At 38.6% G+C, this 21,375-nt stretch overlaps 1 pseudogene; it reads right to left on the reverse strand.

The window, feature by feature from the left end:
- Positions 1-17: 17 nt before the first annotated feature.
- The window catches only part of LOC130869288 (ubiquitin carboxyl-terminal hydrolase 40-like), a 45,241-nt pseudogene continuing 23,883 nt past the window's right edge, over positions 18-21,375 (reverse strand).

Raw genomic sequence — 21,375 nt, forward strand, 5'->3', positions numbered from 1 at the left:
CAAATAAGTACAAATACTCACTCTACCTGCAATAAGATTGTTTTTAGAATCATCAATGGGTCATCAGTCTCATCTTCATTCTGAAGAGCTTCCAAGTTCACATCTAAATCACTTATCTCTTCCTAAGAAGGAAAATAGCAAGTGTTTCTTTCACAAATGCCAGTTGAAAGAATTAACCAAATAAAAATGTTTAAGTCACTGGAGGATAAAAGGTAAAAATATCATCATAATCTATACAAGTTGGAGAATCAGGCAGACCTGGCTTTGAGTGTCAGTTTCCAACAAACAATTCTATACAATTTACTTAATCTCTATGGCTTTATATACAAATTAGGACTATGAGACAAAGATTCTAGCTTGTGGTTGTGTAAGAATGTCCTCCATAGGCTCATATATTTAAACACTTAGTCATCAAGGAGTGGCACTATTTGAGGACTAGGAGGTGTGGCCTTGTTGGAGAAGGTATAGCTGTGTTAGAGGAGGTGTATAACTAGGGATGGACTCTGAGGTTTCCAAAAGCTCACACTAGGCTCAGTGTGGCTTTCTCTTTCTGTCTGTGGAGAAGGATGTTGCTCTCAACTACTTCTTCAGCACCATGCCTGCCAGCATGCCTCCATACTCTCTGCCATGATGATGGACTAAACCTTTGAACTGTAAGTAAGCCCCCAATTAAATGCTTTCTCTTATCTTGTCATGATGTCCCTTCACAGCGATAGAACAGCGTCTAAGACATAGCACAATATATATAATGGGTTTCAACATTTTCCAGCTAAGAAATGTGGTGTCTCCTACAATTTGTGTTCATTCCCATTCATTTAAAAATATTTTTTGGTCTTCAGTACTATGCTTACAGTCTCTTGCTTTGGCTTAAGGAATTCCTACCCATTTTTGTAAGCTCAGCTTAAACATTGACTTCTATTTCCTTATCATTAAAAAGTTAACAGTCCCGGCTGTGCATTATGGCACATTCCCCTTGCCAGGTAAATTTTGTTGACTTTAAAAAACATACATATATAAAAAAAACATACATATAATCAGACAGTGGTGGCACACTCCTTTAATTCCAGCACTAAAAAGAGGAAGGCAGATCTCTAGTGTTGGGCCAGCCTAGTCTACAGAATGAGTTCTAGGACATCCAGGACAACACAGAGAAAAACAAAAACAAAACAAAACCCCAAAATACATATACCATCTTGAAAAACTATTTTTTTTTGTTTTGTTTCTATTTTGGTTTTGAGAAGGTCTCACTACTTAGCCCAAGTTGGACTTGAACTCAGAAATCCACCCGCTTCTGCCTTAAGAGTGCTGGGATCAAAGGCATCAGCTCTTCAAGTTTTTTGTGAGCTTTTTTTTTTTTTTGGAAAAGTATAACTTTTTTAGATTTCTAATTCCTTTAAAAAATATTTTTTAATTTAATTTTTTGTGTGAATTCTTATCTGTGCACTTTGTGTGTCCCTGGTGCTCTCAGAGACCTGAAGACAGTGTTAGATACCTTGGAACTGGAGTTACAGATGGTTGTGTGCTGCCATGGAAGTGCTGGGAACTGAACTTAGGTACTTTTTTAGAGCAGCAAGCTGAGCCATTTCTCCAGTCCAATGAAAAGGTATTTTAAACTAGCTAAAACCATAACTGCTAATTGATAACATTAAGAAAAAGTAACTAATAAAGAACATGTTATGGCAGACCAGATCTATCATCTTTTGTAAATTATTAGAAATGATAAAGTAGGCAAAATAAAAGGATCTATGATAAAGTAGATGAAATGAAAGCATATTTTTCTTTTTAAAATGATTTTTAGTAAGTATACAAAATAATAATTTTAATTGTCATCTTGACACATTCTAAAATCTCTGGGCACGCCTGTGAGGAAAGATCTTGATTGGGTTAACTGAGGTGGAATGGCTCACTCGGGCAGCACCATTCTCTGGACTGGGATCCTAAAAGGAGAGCGTGCACTGAATACAAGCATTCATCTCCCTTTGCTTCCTGATCAAAGATGTACTATGACCAGCTGTATCCTTGAACTCTTGACTCCATGACCTCCCTGCCAAGATGCACTGGACTCTGTAACTGTGCACCAAAATGAAGGGTTCCTCCCTTGGCCAGACATTTTACCACAGCAACAGGACAATAACTAAGCCCAGTCTTGCAGACACAGTTTCCACTTCAATGCTCATTAAGAACAGCTTCAGGGAAGAAAGCCCAGGGCTAACTCAAAACAGGGAGAAAAGGGACCAATTTTTCAAACAACCAGTCCTCCAATCCTTAAGCAACAACTGAATGTCCTACATCTCCACTCAATTCTGACACTGGCTATATGGTAAAAGAACCTACCCGTTGAGTCAGTCTCAAAAGATTTGTCCTGAAAAAAAAACCCAAAAACAGAAAAAGAAGAAAAAGAAAACATACCGAGCACTTACAAAAATCCATATTCTGTTTATTCTCTTTGGTTTGTATTGAGACAGAGTCTTATGCTGTAGATCAGGCTTGCCTGAAACTCTCTGTAGCCCAGATTGGTCTCAAACTCATGGTGATTCTCTTGCCTTGGGCTTTCAAGTGTTAGACTTACAGGTGTGTGCCACCATGCTCACTTTCTTCAGAGTACCCTTGATTTTGTGAGGAGACAGGACTTCAATAGATAAGGAACTGGGTGTGAAAGTCAACCCCTATGCCTGAAGTCTCAGTACTTGGAGACAGGCAGGATGAGTGTCAGCTACATGGTACCATTGACTGCAAAGTAAGACAGGGTCAAATAGACAGACAGAAAATACAAAATCAAAACACCAGATAGGCAATAAAGAGAACACAAAACCTGTTCCTTCAAGTCACACTAACAGGAGAAGATGTTAACATTTCTACAGAAGAGCAAGTCACTGCTGAAGAGATCAACACAAAATTTAAAGAGATCTTCTAGAACCCACAACCCTAATGGAAGACAGAAGAACCATTAAACCTGAAAATAAAATATCATGCAAATATTTTATGAGTCAATAGGCTGCCAGCTAGAAAAATGATACAACCCTGAAAGCAGCTGAGCAAAACTACAGAAGGAAAACAGAGACAGTCTCCCTCAGGCTTGACTAGCTCAGATGCAGGTGTACCTTTCAGACCAGAGCAAGGCCTTGTGCTCCTGGAAAAGACTGTAACAGACAAATGTAAAGGTCTGTGATTTTTATGGATGGCTAGGGGAAGAGAATATCCTTGTGCTGAACAGACAAACATGAAGCATTTACAAGCAAAGCGGCCAGATGCTCTCAACTTTATTACAAACTGTTCACTACAATGAGGTCACTAGTGTGTAGGAGTGTATGTCACATGCACAAATATGACAAAAGGAAAACAACTGGAGACTCTAGGTAGAGGGCACACAGGAGTTGTACACGTAAAAGGAACCTTTAGGAAAGGAGAGGTGTATACTAAAGGCAAAATGATCAGCAGAATACTGTAACAGGAACAGAAATGCAATGGAATTACAGTTATTTCTAAAGAAATTTGTAAGCTTACTTGATATTGCCAGTTCCCTAGATGATTGGCATCTTTAATGTACACATGGTAATGACCTCCATAGCAGCCACCTCTGTGGATAATGACGGAGAAGAGGTCATACATATATTCCGTGTCATCCAGTTCACTCTAAAAGAAGAAAAATAAACATTAGCATAGTTTAATAAGGGAAGAGAACTCTGAACCCTGAAACTAGTAAAAAGCACCCTTGTAGTATTCACACTTCACAGTAAGGCTTTGCTGCTGAGTCTCCTGATTAGAATGCTATCTAAGGATAAAGAAAAATTTAAACAATTTGGGCTTAAATTAAAAAAAGAAAAGTTTTTCATTTTTTTGAGGATGGCCTTGAATTCCTGGAGATCCTCCTGCTTCACCATCTTATATGTTAACATTATAGGCATGAACCACTATGCACGGTTGAATTTTAAGTCTTAACTTAGAAATTTATTGCCAATCATACCACACTGAATACATGTATCTGAAGATGTTATTATTATTATTATTGTTATTATTTTACTGGTGTTAACTAAGATAATGAGTTTGTGGTAGAGACTGTTAGTAGAGAAAACCATCTTTGTGTCGTACCCATTATGCTGTTTAGAACATATGCTCTTTTCCTACCTAAACTGTCTGATATCCAAGAAGGTTGCTATGTACCTCCAGGTCAAGGCCCTCCTAGCATGTTAGTTCTCTGCACAGAATAGGAACTCAGCAATTGTGAACAGCAGCTGGTCTTGTTCAGAGCCTGTTAGTTTAGTGGAATAAATAGGTTCCTTCTTGCTTTACTAATTGTATGATCATCTTATTCTATAATTAATAGACTGACTGTACAATCAATCACAAGTGACCCAACAGGTCAACTACTACAGTAACGATGAAAAAATACATTATATTTAAGAGATGCTTTAAATTCTAGATTCAGAAGGAAAAGAAAAAGCCAGCTAAGATGGTGCACTTCTGCAATTCTGGTACTTGGGAGATCATCCTTAGCTACCTTGGACTACATGAGGCTCTGTCTATAAAAACAACAACAAAAAGGAAGGAAAGAAAGAGAAAGAAAACAGAGAGGAGGGAGAGACCAAGGGAAGGGAGGGAGGAGGCAGATATTCTAGGAGTGTGAACCACATGACATGAGACATAAGGTCTCGTCTAACTTTGAATCTCAGTGTCACCTGCAATGTACAATGTGTACATGGGAAGAATTTATTTCCTTAACTACAGGTTTTTAGTGGGCATCATTTAAAAATGTCTCATTCAGGCAAAAGATAAGACACAGAAAGATAAATATGACAAGTTTTTCTCAATATAGAAAATCAAAAGTAAAATTAATTAATGTTGATTTCCTATATAAGTGCATGTTTTTTTTGATATATCAACCCCTAAATGGTGTTCCTAAACCCAAGGACAAACTTTACTGGGAGAGGGGACGTCGTCCTCTAGAATTACTTCCAGCTGTCAGGGGGTGACATTCTTTCTGGGGGATCCTGTGAAAGTAAAATGATGGTTAAATTTCAAAATCAATGTCTTTTAAAATTGCAAATAGTCTCTGAGTATTTTGTGCAGGTCTGGCCAGAATGTTGTACAAGATGTGCACCATTTCAGCTAACCAAGTTGGAACCATCTTGTGCAGCTGGTACCTAAAACAGGTCTTGTAGTAGCGCTATCAGTATCATGACGTCATATCAACCAGGTGGAATTGCTGTTATGGGGCCCCATCTTCTTCCTGGAAACTTCAAATGTCACTGCAGGAAAAACTCATTGTTCATTGTGAAAAACTTAAACATTAATCATATAGACATATATAGACATACATATATTGAATGAAAGGCATGATAGATATATTCAATGAAAGGTATGATAGATATGAAGAAAAGCAAAGATGCTTTCTAAACTTATATTTCTTTCTGTCCCATATCATGGCTCTTGACACGAGACAGAAAATCCAGAAACTCTGGGTTTTTCTCTTAACAACAGGCTTGGAATTAGAGAGGGACTGAGCCAGAGTCCAACTCCAAAACCAGCTCTATAAATTTAGAAATACGATTTTGTATATGTTAGATTTTTATACTTACAGAAACTATTCAGTTTTCTTGATAGTCCCTTTTGGGCAGTTATTTTTCCATCTGTCAGTATTCAAACATCCAGGGTCCCTTGAATTTTTCAAAGATGAATGTTTACCTGTGGAGATAAGAACAGAACCCTGCCCCCATTCTATATGTTTTTCTTACCACCTGTAGGAATATCATCATTGTGGATGAGCTGTCATTTCACCTTTCCAAGAGGTTTCTCCTCTTCAAATCAAACCTTTATTAATTTTGATGGTATCCACAATTTTTCTTCTCCTGTGAAAACACCCCTTCCCCAACGTAGCAAATCTCCTGGCTTCCATTGAGAGGTCAGCACATCTTTGAAATAAATCGGTTGATTTAGTTCAGCAGAGTTTTCCATTATCCAATGTCTTTCTGCTGCTGTTGTTCCTTTCTCATTAGCATTAAAAAAATTCAAGGTTAATAAAGCATTATGCAATCTACTTCTGGGGGTATTTTCCATCCCTTTCTGTTTGTTCAGCATATCCTTCATAGTACGATTTGATCTTTCTATAACTGCCTGACCTGTAGGATTATTTGGTATACCTATAATGTGTTTTATGTTATAATAATCAAAAAAGCATTTCATTTTCTTAGATACATATGCTGGATCATTGTCTGTATTTATTTGTGCAGGTATACCCATGATGGCCATAACTTCCAACAAATGTGTGATTATTGAATCAGCCTTTTCTGAGCTCAAGGCAGTAGCCCATTGAATACCTGAATATGTGTCTATGGTGTGGTATACATATTTTAATTTACCAAATTCTATAAAGTGGAACACATCCATCTGCCAGATTTCATTCCTTTGAGTATCCTTTGGGTTACTGCCTGCAGGCAATGGTGTTTGATTATAGAAAGAACAAGTAGGACACCTCTTAATAATGTCCTTAGCTTGTTGCCATGTAATGGAAAATTCTTTCTTTAGGCCTTTACTATTGACGTGATGCCTTTTATGAAATTCTGAGGCCTGCAACATGCTTCCAATCAATAATTATTCAATCTCAGCATTACCTTGTGCTAGAGGACCAGGCAGACCCGTATGGGACCAGATGTGTGTTATGTACATCGAACAAAGCCTATTCCTGATTATGTCTTGTACCTGGATAAACAATGAAGTCAACTCTGTGTCATCTGGTATAAATTCAGTGGTTTCAATATGCAAGATAACTCTTTCTGCATATTGTGAATCTGTAACTATATTAAGAGGTTCTTTAAAATCCCTTAGCACCATAAGAATGGCATATAATTCTGCCTTCTGTACAGAATTATAAGGGCTTTGATCCACCTTACTCAATTCATCTGACTTGTAACCTGCTTTCCCTGATTTATTTGCATCAGTATAAAACATATGGGCTCCAGTTATTGGAGGTTCACGTACAATTCTAGGAAGAATCCAAGAAGTTCTTTTTTTTTCTTTCCAAAATTTATTTATTTGTTAATTTTTTACATACAATACATTTTCCCCAACTCCTCCGGGATCTTCCCCACATCCCTACTTCTTTTTTTTTTTTTTGAAAAAAAAATTTCTGCTGCCCCCAGCCTCCCATTTCCTTCCCCTTCCTCCCCCTCCTCTCTCCCTCCCCCCACTTCTCTCCCCCTCCATTTCCAGTCCGAAGAGCAGTCAGGGTTCCCTGCCCTGTGGAAAGTCCAAGGTCCTCCCCCCTCCATCCAGGTCTAGGAAGGTGAGCATCCAAACTGGCTGGGCTCCCACAAAGCCAGAACATGAAGTAGGGTCAAAACCCAGTGCCATTGTCTTTGGCTTCTCATCAGCCCTCATTGTCTGCCATGTTCAGAGAGTCCGGTTTTATCCCATTCTTTTTCAGTCACAATCCAGCTGGTCTTGGTGAGCTCCCAATAGATCAGCTCCACTGTCTCAGTGGGTGGGTGCGCCCCTCACGGTCCTGACTTCCTTGCTCATGTTCTCCCTTCTTCTGCTCCTCATTGGGACCTTGGGAGCTCGTTCTGGTGCTCCAATGTGGGACTCTGTCTCTATCTCCATCCATCGCCAGATGAAGGTTCTATGGTGATATGCAAGATATTCATCAGTATGGCTATAAGATAGGGCCATTTCAGGTTCCCTCTCCTCAGCTGCCCAAGGAACTAACTGGGGACATTGCTCTGGGCACCTGGGAGCCCCTCAGGTTCAAGTCTCTTGCCAACCCTAAGATGGCCCCCTTAATTAAGATATGTGCTTCTCTGCTCCCCTATCCACCCTTCCTTTATCCTAATCATCCCATTTCCCAAAGTTCCCCCCATCCTCCCCTTCTCACTTTTCTCTCCCCATATCCCCCTACCCCCATCCCACCCCACCCCCAAGATCCTAATTTTTTGCCTGGCAATCTTGTCTATTTCCCATATCCAGAAGGATAACTATGTTTTTCTTTGGATTCACCTTCTCATTTAGCTTCTTTAGAATCACAAATTATAGACTCAATGACCTTTATTTATGGCTAGAAACCAATTATGAGTCAATACATCCCATGTTCATCTTTTTGGGTCTGGGTTACCTCACTCAGGTTAGACATAGGAAGCAATCTCCTGTGCCCATATGTTGTAGGGTACTTCCCACTTTCTCTTCTATCAGGTTCAGTGTGTTCAGATTGATATTGAGGTCTTTGATCCATTTGGACTTGAGTTTTGTGCATGGTGATAGATATGGGTCTATTTTCATTCTTCTACAGGTTGACATCCAGTTGTGCCAGCACCATTTGTTGAAGATGCTTTCTTTCTTCCACTGTATACTTTTAGCTTCTTTATCAAAAATCAGGTGTTCATAGGTTTGTGGCTTAAAATCCGGGTCTTCTATAAGATTCCATTGGTCAACTTCTCTGTTTTTATCCCAATACCACACTGTTTTCATTACTGTAGCTCTATAATAGAGTTTGAAGTCAGGGATGGTAATGCCTCCAGAAGTTCCTTTATTGTATAAGATTGTTTGGGCTATCCTGGGTTTTTTGTTTTTCCATATAAAGTTGATTATTGTCCTCTCAAGATCTGTGAAGAATTTTGATGGGACCTTTATGGGGATTGCATTGAATCTCTAAATTGCCTTTGGTAGAATTTCCATTTTTACTATGTTGATCCTCCCAATCCAAGAGCAAGGGAGATCCTTCCATTTTCTGGTATCCTCTTCAATTTCTTTCTTCAATGCCTTAAAGTTCTTGTCAAATAGATCTTTCACTTCCTTGGTTAGAGTTACCCCAAGATATCTTATGCTGTTTGTAGCTATTGTGAAAGGTGATGCTTCTCTGATTTCCATCTCTGCTTTCATATCCTTTGTGTATAGGAGGGCAACTGATTTTTTTGAGTTGATGTTGTATCCTGTCACGTTACTAAAGGTGTTTATCAGCTGTAGGAATTTTTTGGTGGAGTTTTTGGGGTCTCTTATGTACACTAGCATATCATCTGCAAATAACAAAAGTCTAACTTCTTCCTTTCCAATTAGAATCCCCTTGATCCCCTTATGTTGTCTTATTGCTATTGCTAAAACTTCAAGCACTATATTGAAGAGGTATGGAGAGAGTGGACAGCCTTGTCGTGTTCCTGATTTTAGTGGGATGGCTTTGAGTTTCTCTCCGTTTTATTTGATGTTAGCTGTCGGTTTGCTGTAAATAGCTTTTATTATATTTAGGTATGACCCTTGTATCCCTAATCTCTCCAAGACCTTTATCATAAAGGGATGTGGAATTTTGTCGAATGCTTTTTCAGCATCTAATGAAACGATCATATGGTTTTTTTTCTTTCAGTTTATTTATATGATGGATTACATTGATAGAATTTTGTATGTTGAACCAGCCCTGCATCTCTGGGATGAAGCCTACTTGATCATAATGGATAATTTTTCTAATGTGTTCTTGGATTTGGTTTGCCAGTATTTTATTGAGGATTTTTGCGTCGATGTTCATGAGTGAGATTGGCCTGTAATTCTCTTTCTTGGTTGAGTCTTTGTGTGGTTTTGGTATCAGAGTAACTGTAGCTTCATAAAAGGAATTTGGCAATGACTCTTTTGTTTCTATATTGTGAAATACATTAAGGAGTATAGGTATTAGGTCTTCTTGGAAGTTCTGGTAGAATTGTGCATTGAAACCATCTGGTCCTGGGCTTTTTTTGGTAGGGAGGTTTTTGATAACAGCTTCTAATTCTTCGCCACTAACAGGTCTATTTAGATGGTTCACCTGGTCCTGGTTTAACTTTGGTATATGGTATTTATCTAAAAAAGTGTCCATTTCTTTTACATTTTCCAGTTTTGTGGCATATAGGCCTTTGTAGTAAGATCTTATGATTCTCTGAATTTCCTGTGTGTCTGTGGTTATGTCCCCCTTTTCATTTTTGATCTTATTAATTTGCATATTCTCTCTGCCATTTTATTAGTTTGGCTAGGGGTTTATCAATCTTGTTGAATTTCTCCAGGAACCAGCTTTTTGTTTCACTGATTCTTTGGATTGTTTTCTGTGTTTCTATTTTGTTGATTTCAGCCCTCAGTTTGATTATTTTCAGTCTTCTACTCCTGCTGGGTGAGTCTGCTTCTTTTTTTTCTAGAGCTTTCAGGTGGGCTGTTAAGTCTCCAATGTGCGCTTTCTCTGTTTTCTTTAAGTGGGCACTTAGTGCTATGAATTTTCATCTTAGGACTGCTTTCATAATGTCCCATAAGTTTGAATATGTTGTTTCTTTATTTTAATTGAATTCAAGGAACACTTTAATTTCTTTCTTAATTTCTTCCTTGACCCAGGTGTGGTTCAGTAGTTGACTGTTCAGTTTCCATGAGTTTGTACGCTTTCTGGGGGTAGCCTTGTTGCTGAATTCTAACTCCATGGTGATCTGATAAGACACAGGTGGTTACTAATATTTTTTTGTAACTGTGGAAGTTTGCTTTGTTACCGAGTATGTGGTCAATTTTCGAGAAGGTTCCATGAGCTGCAGAGAAGAAGGTATATTCTTTTCTATTTGGGTGGAATGTTCCATAGATGTCTGTTAAGTTCATTTGATTCATTACCTCCATTAATTCTCTTATTTCTCTGCTAAGTTTCTGTCTGGTTGACCTGTCCTTTGGTGAGAGAAGAGTGTTGAAGTCTCCTACTATTAGTGTGTGTGGTTTGAATACTGCCTTGAGTTTTAGTAATGTTTCTTTTACGTACGTGGGTGCTTTTACATTAGGGGCATAGATATTTTGGATTGACACTTCATTCTGATCAATTGTTCCTGTTATGAGTATAAAATGTCCCTCTCCATCTCTTCTGATTGATTTAAGTTTGAAGTCAACTTTGTTAGAAATTAGTATGGCCACACCTGCCTGTTTCTTAGGTCCATTTGCTTGATAAGCCTTTTCCCAGCCCATTACTCTGAGTAGGTACCTGTCTTTGTGGTTGAGGTGTGTTTCTTGTAAACAGCAGAATATTGGATCCTGTTTTCATATCCAATCTCTTAGCCTGTGCCATTTTATAGGTGAGTTGAGTCCATTGACATTAAGTGGTATTAATGACCAGTGGTTATTAACTCCGGTCACTTTTTTAGTAGTAGAGTTTGTGTGTTTTCCTTCTTTGAGTTGTGCTTCTGAAGGGTCTCTAGATGTCTGAGTTATTGTGGTCATTGTTGGATTCCTTGGTTTGTGATTTTCCTTCTATTACTTTCTGTATAGCTGGATTTGTGGCTACATATTGTTTAAATTTGTTTTTATCCTGGAAAATTTTGTTTTCTCCATTTATAATGAACAAAAGCTTAGCTGGGTAAAGTAGTCTGGGCTTGCATCCATGGTCTCTTACTTTCTGCAGTACATCTATCCAGGACCTTCTGGCTTTCATGGTTTCCATAGAGAAGTCAGGTGTAAGTCTGATAGGTTTACCTTTATAAGCAACTTGGCCTTTTTCCTTTGCAGCTCTTAATATTCTTTCTTTATTCTGTATGTTTTGTGTTTTGATTATTGTATAGCGAAGGGATTTTTTTTTGATCCAGCCTATTTGGTGTTCTGTATGCTTCTTGAACCTTCATAGGTATATCTTTCTTTAGGTTGGGAAAGTTTTCTTCTATAATTTTATTAAATATATTATCTGGACCATTGAGCTGCACTTCTTCTCCTTCTTCTACTCCTATTATTCTTAGCTTTGGTCTTTTTTTTTAACTTTTTAATTTCTTTTTTTTCTCATTTTTTTTATTCTTTTTTAATTAAAATTTCCAACTGCTCCCCGTTTCCCATTTCCCTCCCCCTCCTCCCACATATTGCCCCCTCCCCCCGCTCCCCTCCTCCTATCCCCACTCCTCTTCTCGTCCCCCCAGTCCATTCCCCCTCCCTCTTGATACTGAAGAGCAGTCCAAATTCCCTGCCCTACAGGAAAACCAAGGTCCTCCCACTTCTATCTAGGTCCAGGAAGGTGAGCATCCAAACAGGCTAAGCTCCCACAAAGCCAGTTCATGTATTAGGCTCGAAACCTAGTGCCATGTCCTTGGCTTCTCATCAGCCTTCATTGTCCACCATGTTCAGAGAGTCCAGTTTCAACCCATGCTTATTCAGTCCCAGTCCAGCTGGCCTTGGAGAGCTCCCAATAGATCAGTTCCACTGTCACAGTGGGTGGGTGCACGCCTCGTGGTCCTGATTTCCTTGCTCATGTTCTCCCTCCTTCTGCTCCTCATTTGGACCTTAGGAGCTCAGACCGTTGCTCCAAATTGGGTCTCTGTCTCTCTCTCGATCCATCGCCAGATGAAAGTTCCCATGCCATTCTCCTTGGCCTCTCATCAGCTCTCATTGTCCGCCACATTCAGAGAGTCCAGTTTTATCCCATGTTTTTTCAGTAGCAGTCCAGCTGGCCTTGGTGAGCTCCCAATAGATCGGCCCCACTGTCTCAGTGGTTGGGTGCACCCCTCATGGTCCTGACTTCCTTGTTCATGTTCTCTCTCCTTCTGCTCCTCATTATAACCTTGGGAGCTCAGTCCGGTGCTCCAGTGTGGGTCTCTGGCTCTATCTCCATCTATCGCTAGATGAAGGTTCTATGGCGATATGCAAGATATTCATCAGTATGATTATAGGATAGGTTCATTTCAGGTTCCCTATCCTCAGGTGCCCCAAGGAACTAACTGGGGACATTGCCCTGGGCATCTGGTAGCCATTCCAAGTTCAAGTCTCTTGCCAACCCTTAGGTGGCTCCCTTAACTAAGGTATGAGTTTCCCTGCTCCCCTATCCAACCTTCCTTTATCCCCAATCACCCCGATTCCCCCAGTTCCCCTCATCCTCTCCTTCACACTTTTCTCTCCCTATCACCCCTCATCCCCATCCCACCCCACCCCCAAGATTCCAATTTTTTGCCCATTAATCTTGTCTATTTCCCATAGCTGGGAGGATATCTATATGTTTTTCCTTGGGTTTACCCTCTTGTTTAGCTTCTTTAGGATCACAAATTATAGACTCAGTGGCCCCTATCCATGGCTAGAAACCAATTATGAGTGAGTACATCCCATGATCTTCTTTTTGGGTCTGGGTTACCTCACTCAGGATCGTATTTTCTATTTCCATCCATTTGCATGCAAAATTCGAGAAGTCATTGTTTTTTACCGCAGAGTAGTACTCTAATGTGTATATATTCCACACTTTCTTCATCCATTCTTCCATTGAAGGGCATCTAGGTTGCTTCCAGGTTCTGGCTTTGGTCTTTTTATTGTGTCCCAGATTTCCTGAATGTTTTGTGATGAGAGTTTGTTGGACTTGCTGTTTTCTTTGATCAGTGCATTTATTTTCTCTATGTTATCTTCAGAATCTGAGATTCTTTCTTCTATCTCTTGTATTCTGTTGGTTATGCTTGTTTCTGTAGTCTCTATTTGTTTACCTAGATTTTCCATGTCCAGCCGGTGCTCTGTTTGTGTTTTCTTCCTTGCCTCCATTTCAATTTTCAAGTCTTGAACTGTTTCCATTATCTGTTTGATTGTTTTTCCTTGGTTTCCTAGGGTATCATTCACTGATTTGTTCAATTCTTAAAACTTTCTGTTATACTTCTCACCCATTTCCATAAGGGCATTTTTTACATGCTGTTTAAGGGCATCTATCACTTTCATAAAGTCAGTTTTTTTCTACTTCTTCTTGATTAAGGTGTTCATGTCCTCCTGTTGTGAGTTCACTGGGTTCTGGTGGTTACATGCTGTTTTTCAGATTGTTGGGTGAATTCTTGCATTGATGCCTTCCCATCTCTTCCTTCAAATGCTCCCCTATGGATCTTCTTTTACAGGATCAGGTCTCCTTGCCCACTGATGTACCTTCCCAGTGATGGAACTCCCCAGTGATGGCTGTCCTGATCCCAAGAAGTTCTCTTTATGAGGTTAAGTCTATCACTTTTGGGATAGTTGCTATTAATTTCTCCAAAAAAACAGCACAAGCTCTTTGCCATGGTTCATTGTCTTCCCATAACTTTTTTTATTTCCTCAGTAGTAAAAGGCACTATAATTTCTGCTGGGTCTATACCTGCTAGTTGACGAAGTCTCAGCTTACCTTTTATAATTAATTCAGAGACTTTTTCCATGTAAGTTTTTAATTATTTACTTGGTTTATTAGGTATAAATATCCACTCTAAAATAATATCTTCCCTCTGCATTAAAATCTCTGTAGGAGAAATTCTGGAAGGCAATATGACTAGGATGCAGCTAAGGTTTAGGTTCACTCTATCCACATGTGCCTCCTGTAATTTTTCCTCAATCATTGTCAGTTCCTTCTCTGCTTCAGCTGACAGTTTTCTGGAACTATTCAAATCTTTATCACCAACTAAGGTTTTGTTTAAATGAACAATTAGATCAGGTGTTATCTCAACAGCTGGTCATAGACTGGAAATGTCTCCTAACAATCTTTGGAAGTCATTAAGAGTCTGTAACCAGTCTCTCTCAATTTGTGCCTTTTGCATTTTAATTTTCTCTAACCCTACTCTGTAACCTAGGTAATTAATGAAATTTCCTCTTTGAATCTTTTCAGGGGTAGTTTGTAATCCCCATTTAGGCAAGACTTTCTTTACTTCTTCAAACATCCTTTCTAAAGTATCTTTATTTGAATGAGATAACAAAATGTCAATCAAGTAATGATAAATTATGGACTTGGGAAATTGTTTATGAATTATTTCCAATGGCTTCCTTACAAAATATTGGCACAATGTGGGACTATTGAGCATACTCTGTGGGAGGATAGTCCATTGATATCTCCTAGTAGGCTGAGAATTATTGTAAGTAGGCACCGTGAAGGCAAATTTTTCTCTATCCTTTTTCTTGTAAAGATATAGTGAAAAAAAATCTTTCAAATCAATAACTATAAGAGGTCATCCTTTTGGTAATAGAGAAGGCAAAGGAATTCCAGATTGTAGTGGGCCCATAGGTTGAATTACCTTGTTAACAGCTCTTAGATCTGTCACCATTTTTCATTTACCATATTTCTTTTTTACAACAAACACAGGAGAATTCCAAGGGCTTGTTGATTCTTCATTATGGTGAGCATCTAGTTGCTCTTGTACCAGCTGTTCCAATGCCTGTAATTTATCTTCAGCTAGAGGCCACTATTTGATCCATATTGGCTTCTCCGTTAGCCATTTTAAAGGTAGGGCTGCTGGTACCTCTAAAGGTTTGCTATTTGTTGTATGTTCTTATACAGCCTGAATGGCTGGTGACCTTTTTCCATAATACCTCATCATATCCTTCCCAGAATTATGAGTTCGTGGAACTACAGGAATGTTAATCTGGGTATTCCATTGCTGTAGCAGGTCATGGCCCCAAAAATTTATTGCAATATTAGCTATATATGGCCTTAGTCTTCCTATTTGCCCTTCAGGCCCTACGCATTCAACCCATTTTATGCTTTGTTTTACATGAGATAGGGTTCCAATTCCCAGGAACTGAACATCTACCTCTTGAAGAGGCCAATTCGGATGCCAAGATTCTGGAGTAATGATACTTACATCTGCACCTGTGTCTAATAAGCGTTCAATAAAAATGCCATTTATACAGACTCTTAGCTTTGGTCTTTGATTGTTAATAGAATATATACGTTTACTCTGTTCTACTGGGTTTTTTGATTCATCCTCCATGCGTAATTCATCATTTAGACCGGTATTACTTTTTACAATAGAAATTGGAGCTTTTGATTTTCTTGGTGAGGCACGTTCTCCACTGTGACTGGGAATGACTGGGACACTTTTGGCTTGGGGACCTGCAAGAGGCCCCTCAAGGAGTTTCCCGATGGTATCGGGTTGCCTTGTCTGTCTGTTGTTGACCTGCATTCGTTGGACCAATGTCTGCCTTTACTGCATCTCCTACATATACCTGAAGGCTGAGGTCTCCTATTTTTGTCATTCCCAGAGGAGATATTATTCCTAGATATTCTTTGCTTGCAATCCCTTTTCAGATGTCCTAATTTACCACAATTAAAACACCTGGCAGTTTGATGTCTCCTCATTGCTTTGGAAATTGCTTCTCCTACCTAAGATTCATCATTATAGCTAAACGTCTCAACATTCATCATATGCTGAACCCATTCATCCATAGGTGCTGATCTAGACCTTAAAGGCCCAATTATCTTTTTGCAATCTATATTTGCATTTTCGAAAGCTAGAGATTCAAGAAGTATTCGTCTAGCTTCTGGGTCTGTTACCCCTATATCCAGAGCCTTAATTAATCTTTGCAAAAAGTCAATAAAGGGTTCTCTCTGTCCCTGCCTAATCCTGGTATATGATTCGACCCTTTTCCCTGGATCTTGTATTCTATTCCAAGCATTTAAGGCTGCCTTGTGACATAATGCCAATACTTCATTATAAAGAGCTTGGACCTGTGGATCAGCATACCCTCCTACACCAAGAATTTGATCCTGAGAAACCTCCACACCTTTTGCTCTTGCTGTTCCATATGTTTGGATTCTTCTCTGAAATAAATTCCAAATATCAAGGAAGGTCCATCATCTAAAACTGCAGACACTAACTGAAAAAAAATCATGTCTCCTCATTGCCTAATTCTCTGACATTAGAAGCCCAAGGACTTATCATTTCCTTAACAAATGCAGAGTACAAGCCATAATTAATGACAGCTTGTTTAATTTCTTTTAGATCATTCCTATTGGCATCCATCTAGCTTCTTTGACACCCTTTGAGCTTTTAGAAGTTGACGCTTTGTCAGGATAAATTACAGGGTATGTCGCTAAAACCCTGGGTAAGTCAGTTCTAATAGCTGGTGGTGGCATTGTATCCTGTCCTTGTGCCTTCTTACTCTGTTCACCAGCTCCAATAATTTCTTCAATCATTTCAAATCTTTTGATAATTGTCTCTCTTAAATCCTGAATCTCCTGACCTGCATAAATTTCTAGTAAAGATTGTATGGTTCTTAGGAGTACCATATTCTTAATCATTGCTAATTACTCAGCTCCAGCTGACCAGTATCAATTGTCCCAGTAAAGCAAGTTTCACTTTAGTGGTTTAATCATGCTGACTTTTCAGCCCTAGCTGACCACAACCACAGACTCTTAATTCAAAACAGCAAGCAGCCAGGATAGTCTTTAAAAGTCCCCCTGATCTTTACCAGCCAGGCCTCCATCTGCACTGCTCTCAGTATATCTTCCAAGCACCAACAGAAAAGCCCACAGAGATCTCAACACTCAATGGTTTTTCTAATCCAAGTTCCAAAGTCCTTTCACAATCCTCGCCAAAACAACATGGTCAGGTCTGCCACAGCAATATCCTACAATCCTGGCACCAATTTCCATCTTAGGGTAACTGTTGCTGTAATGAAATGCCATAACCAAAAGCATCATGGAGAGTAAAGTGTTTATTTGGCTTACATATCTGGAGTCATGGTCCACTAAGGGAAGCCAAGGCAGGAACTTGAACCTGATGGGAACCTGGAGGCAGGAGCTGATGCAGAGGCATAGAAAAAGGCCGCTTACTTGTTTGCTAATGGCTTGCTCAGTCTGCTTTCTCACAGAACCAGGACCACCACCCCATGGGTGGGACTACTACATAGGCTGGGTTCTTCTACATCAATCACTAAGAAAATGCCCTATAGGCTTGTCTGCAGTCAGATCTTGTGGAGGCATTTTCTCAATTGAGTTTGTTCTCAGATGATACTAGCTTGTGTCGAGTTGACATAAAAACTAGCCAGGATATTTACTATTGAGATATTTACACACCCATGTTTATTACTGCTTTTTTCACTGTAACAAAGAATTGTAATCAATCAATCTAGATGTCATTAACAGATAAGTGGATAATGAAAATCTAGTATATATGTATGTGGGTACATATAAATATGTGTGTGTGTGTATATATATATATACACACATACCGGATTATATATGAATATATATACACATACATATATATATATATATACACATACATATTAATATTATTCAACAGCTCTAAAGAGAATGTAATAACGAAATATGCAGAAAAATGGGCAGACTTAGAATGTATAATATTAAGCAAGAACATATAATTTTAGCAAGAAAAATCCCACATGGTATCCGTCTACGTGGATATGTACCGAGTCAATAGCATGAACATGTGGTTACAGTGTAACATGTAGAAAAGAGAAGAAAGGCTGAATACAATAAGATGAGGAAGAACTGTGCCTAGGCAATGGATATGAGTTATGAAAGAGGTTATAAGGTTAATTTTTTTTCAGTTCTAATTCTGTCATGGTCTTTTCATTTCTGGTGGTAGACAGGTTCATAAAAATATACTTGATAGTGAAAGTATAAAATCCAATGTGAAGCTCCACAGCTTCAGGATGGCTATTTGCATGGACGTTCACTGAACTGTGTAGACTTAGGGTCTGGTTAATTTCAGTGTGTGACTTTTTTTTTTATTTGCAAGTTTTTTAATAATAAAGTTTATTTATTTTAAAAAAGAAATACATGAGTCTTCACTTTGATTTTTGGCATGTATAAGAGTGACATAAAATATTTTTAAATGTCTTATAAAGTAGTCTAATTTCATAATGAACTTAATTATAAAATATTTTCTTTCCTATGTCTTAAGGATTCCACTTCTCTGCTGCTGCTGTTTGGTGGCACTGCAGATGGAGCCATGTTCTTGCCCCGCCAGGCAAGTGTTCTACAGTAGCTGTATCCTGCCTTTATAAACTCCAGGAACATTCCATTTGCCTGTGCAAGTTCTAGATATGAACTCTTTACTACACCCAAATTAAAATAATTCAAACAGCAAAGTAATAACATTACTGGTTATTTTTCTAAAAGTAGGTAATTTATGATTTGGTTTATAAATTTTCATTTTAAAGATTGTTCAAAAAGAGTTTAACAAAGAAAACTGAGAACAAATCCATACTTTAGATATTCAAAAAAGGACGGTCAGGCATGGTATCACATGCCTATAAACTTAGTACCCACAAGAGAGAGGTGGAGTTTAATGCTAGCCTGGTAGTTGGTACAGTTCAAGGCTGTAAAAGATCCTGTTTCAAAGAAGAAAGAACAAAGAAGAAACTCAAAAGGAATATAAAAAAACTGATTTGGACCACGCCCTCCTCCTACGAGATGTGGACTTTTGGCCATGTCTGAAGATATTCTGGCTTGTCTATTGAGTAGGGTTTCATATACATTATACAATTCAGGGGACAGTCACCATGACAAAGAATTAGTTAACTCAAAATACTAATGGGGCCAAGGTTAAGAACTTCTACAATAAACTGAGTATTTTATCTTGGAAGGGAAGGGAAAGAATTCAAAGGTTCAAACCTGTTCACAAAAAGGCTTGAGACTGATCCGGAGGGGGAACGTATAACAGCTAGTTTCCTTGTAGCGTTCACATTTCACAAAATCAAAATTAAATCTTAGTAATGAAATAGAAAGAAAGGGAGGCAGCTTACATAGTTTGGCAGACTGTAAAATGAAAAATTAACAAAGTTTTTAAAATGCAGTTACAAGAGAGGATACATAATGCTACGTAAAATAGCAAAAAATGACAATGACACAGTTATAAATATGTCCTTAAATCGTATAAACATATACTGAATTCAATATAAACTTAAATCACACAAGCATATTCTAAATTCAATATAAACTCATTTACTCTATGGAACTAAGGGTGGTATTGTACAATTATGCATACAACAAAAACATTTACAAGCCCCAGTTTTATGCTTTTATGGTTGTTATCCAAAATTACTATTTGATGATTGTGTCCTAACTGGGTGCTCCTTCTCTTTCATTGTTCATCTCCTGCCTAGCCCTTGGTCTTTCACCTTGTTCTTTGGATCTTTGCTCCACTTAGCAAACACACAGATATTATTCAGTTAAGAACTAGAACTCTGAATGATTAAAAATTGTACATGTATTTACTTTTTTTTCTCGAGAGAAGAGTCATAGTTGTCGTTAGACTGAAAAGGGACTCTTGACTCTCCAGGATTCAAGACCTACTGATGGGGTTTTATTATTGTTTCTTTTAAGATTTATTTTTATTTTGTATATAGGTATTTTGCCTGATTCCCTGGGAATGGAGTTACAAATGGTTGTGAATCACTGTGTGGGTCCTGGGAATCTATTCTTGTCCTCTGGGAGAGTAACCGGTACTCTTAACCACTGAACCACGTCTCCAGTTCCCATCTGTTGTTTCTTAAATCCAAAAGCATATACCTGTTGCTGTTTTAATTCCTCAATTTAAAACAAAATACTAGTTAAGCTGCTTTTTAAGAGTCATCAGCTGTCCCCAGTGCTCTTTCACTGGTGGCCTTAGGGAAGAAAAGTGTTTCTCAGCAGAAAATAATCAATAATTATATATGTTTAATATTACTAAATTATTTAAAGTTACATTTCATATATTCTATGGATAAAAAAAAGGTGAAATAAGGCTAGGAATAGTAGTATACACTTATAATCCAGGATTTAGAAAGAGGAGAAGTGAGAGTCTGAAGACAACCTGGGCTATAGAGCAAGTTCTTGAACAGTCTGGGCTACACAGCAAGACTGTTAAAAAACAAAAGAAAAAAAGTATGCATTATAAGATGGAAGATTTCTAAACTCATTCCAAAGATACACCTAAACTAAACAAGAAACTTAACTCAATATGACTAAGAAAAAAGTGCCATGTTAGTTACAGGTAGAGAAGGAGCTGAGAAGAAGGTCAGAGAGGTACAGCAAGCCGCACATCCAAGTCAGAGGAATGAAACATTTATTAATATCCTCTCTCTCTCTCTCTCTCTCTCTCTCTCTCTCTCTCTCTCTCTCTCACACACACACACACACATACACACACACACACACACACACAGCTGTGAACGGATGTTGAAAAAGAAATATACTTGGTTGCTAGAGGATAAAGGAGAAAAAAACAACTCAAAAAGGTTTTCCAAGTCTGCCTTCTGAAGACAGCAATACACAGGTCAGACTCCAGGAGAATAAGTAGATAAACTAGGGTACGGTAGAGAACCCTTCCCACAGCTGACACAACACTGTAACAAGCATGAGGCCAGTTTTCAGTTTCTGAGGCACTGCCATCTCAAAACCCGAGAGCAGTGCATTCATCTGAGTAGTAGCCCTCTCTGATTCTTCTCGTTGGAAATTTTCGTCTCCCTGGAATACAGAGTAACTAAGCCTACAGGGATGACCATACATGGCCACAATGAACAGACCTGAATCTGAACAGAGTTCCATACAGGTCACTAAGTTCACCTTCTGTCTCAGCTCAGACTGAGAAGACATCAGCCACTCTCATCTAGTCTTCTTGACTTGCTGTTCACAAGGAGAAGGAGGATGCCGAACTTAGATAAGCATTCCTGACACTTAATAACAGGCATACTGGACTAAGGCTCAAATACATTTTC

The sequence above is a fragment of the Chionomys nivalis genome, chromosome 2 (assembly GCF_950005125.1).
Source record: "Chionomys nivalis chromosome 2, mChiNiv1.1, whole genome shotgun sequence".
NCBI classification, from domain to species: Eukaryota; Metazoa; Chordata; class Mammalia; order Rodentia; family Cricetidae; genus Chionomys; species Chionomys nivalis.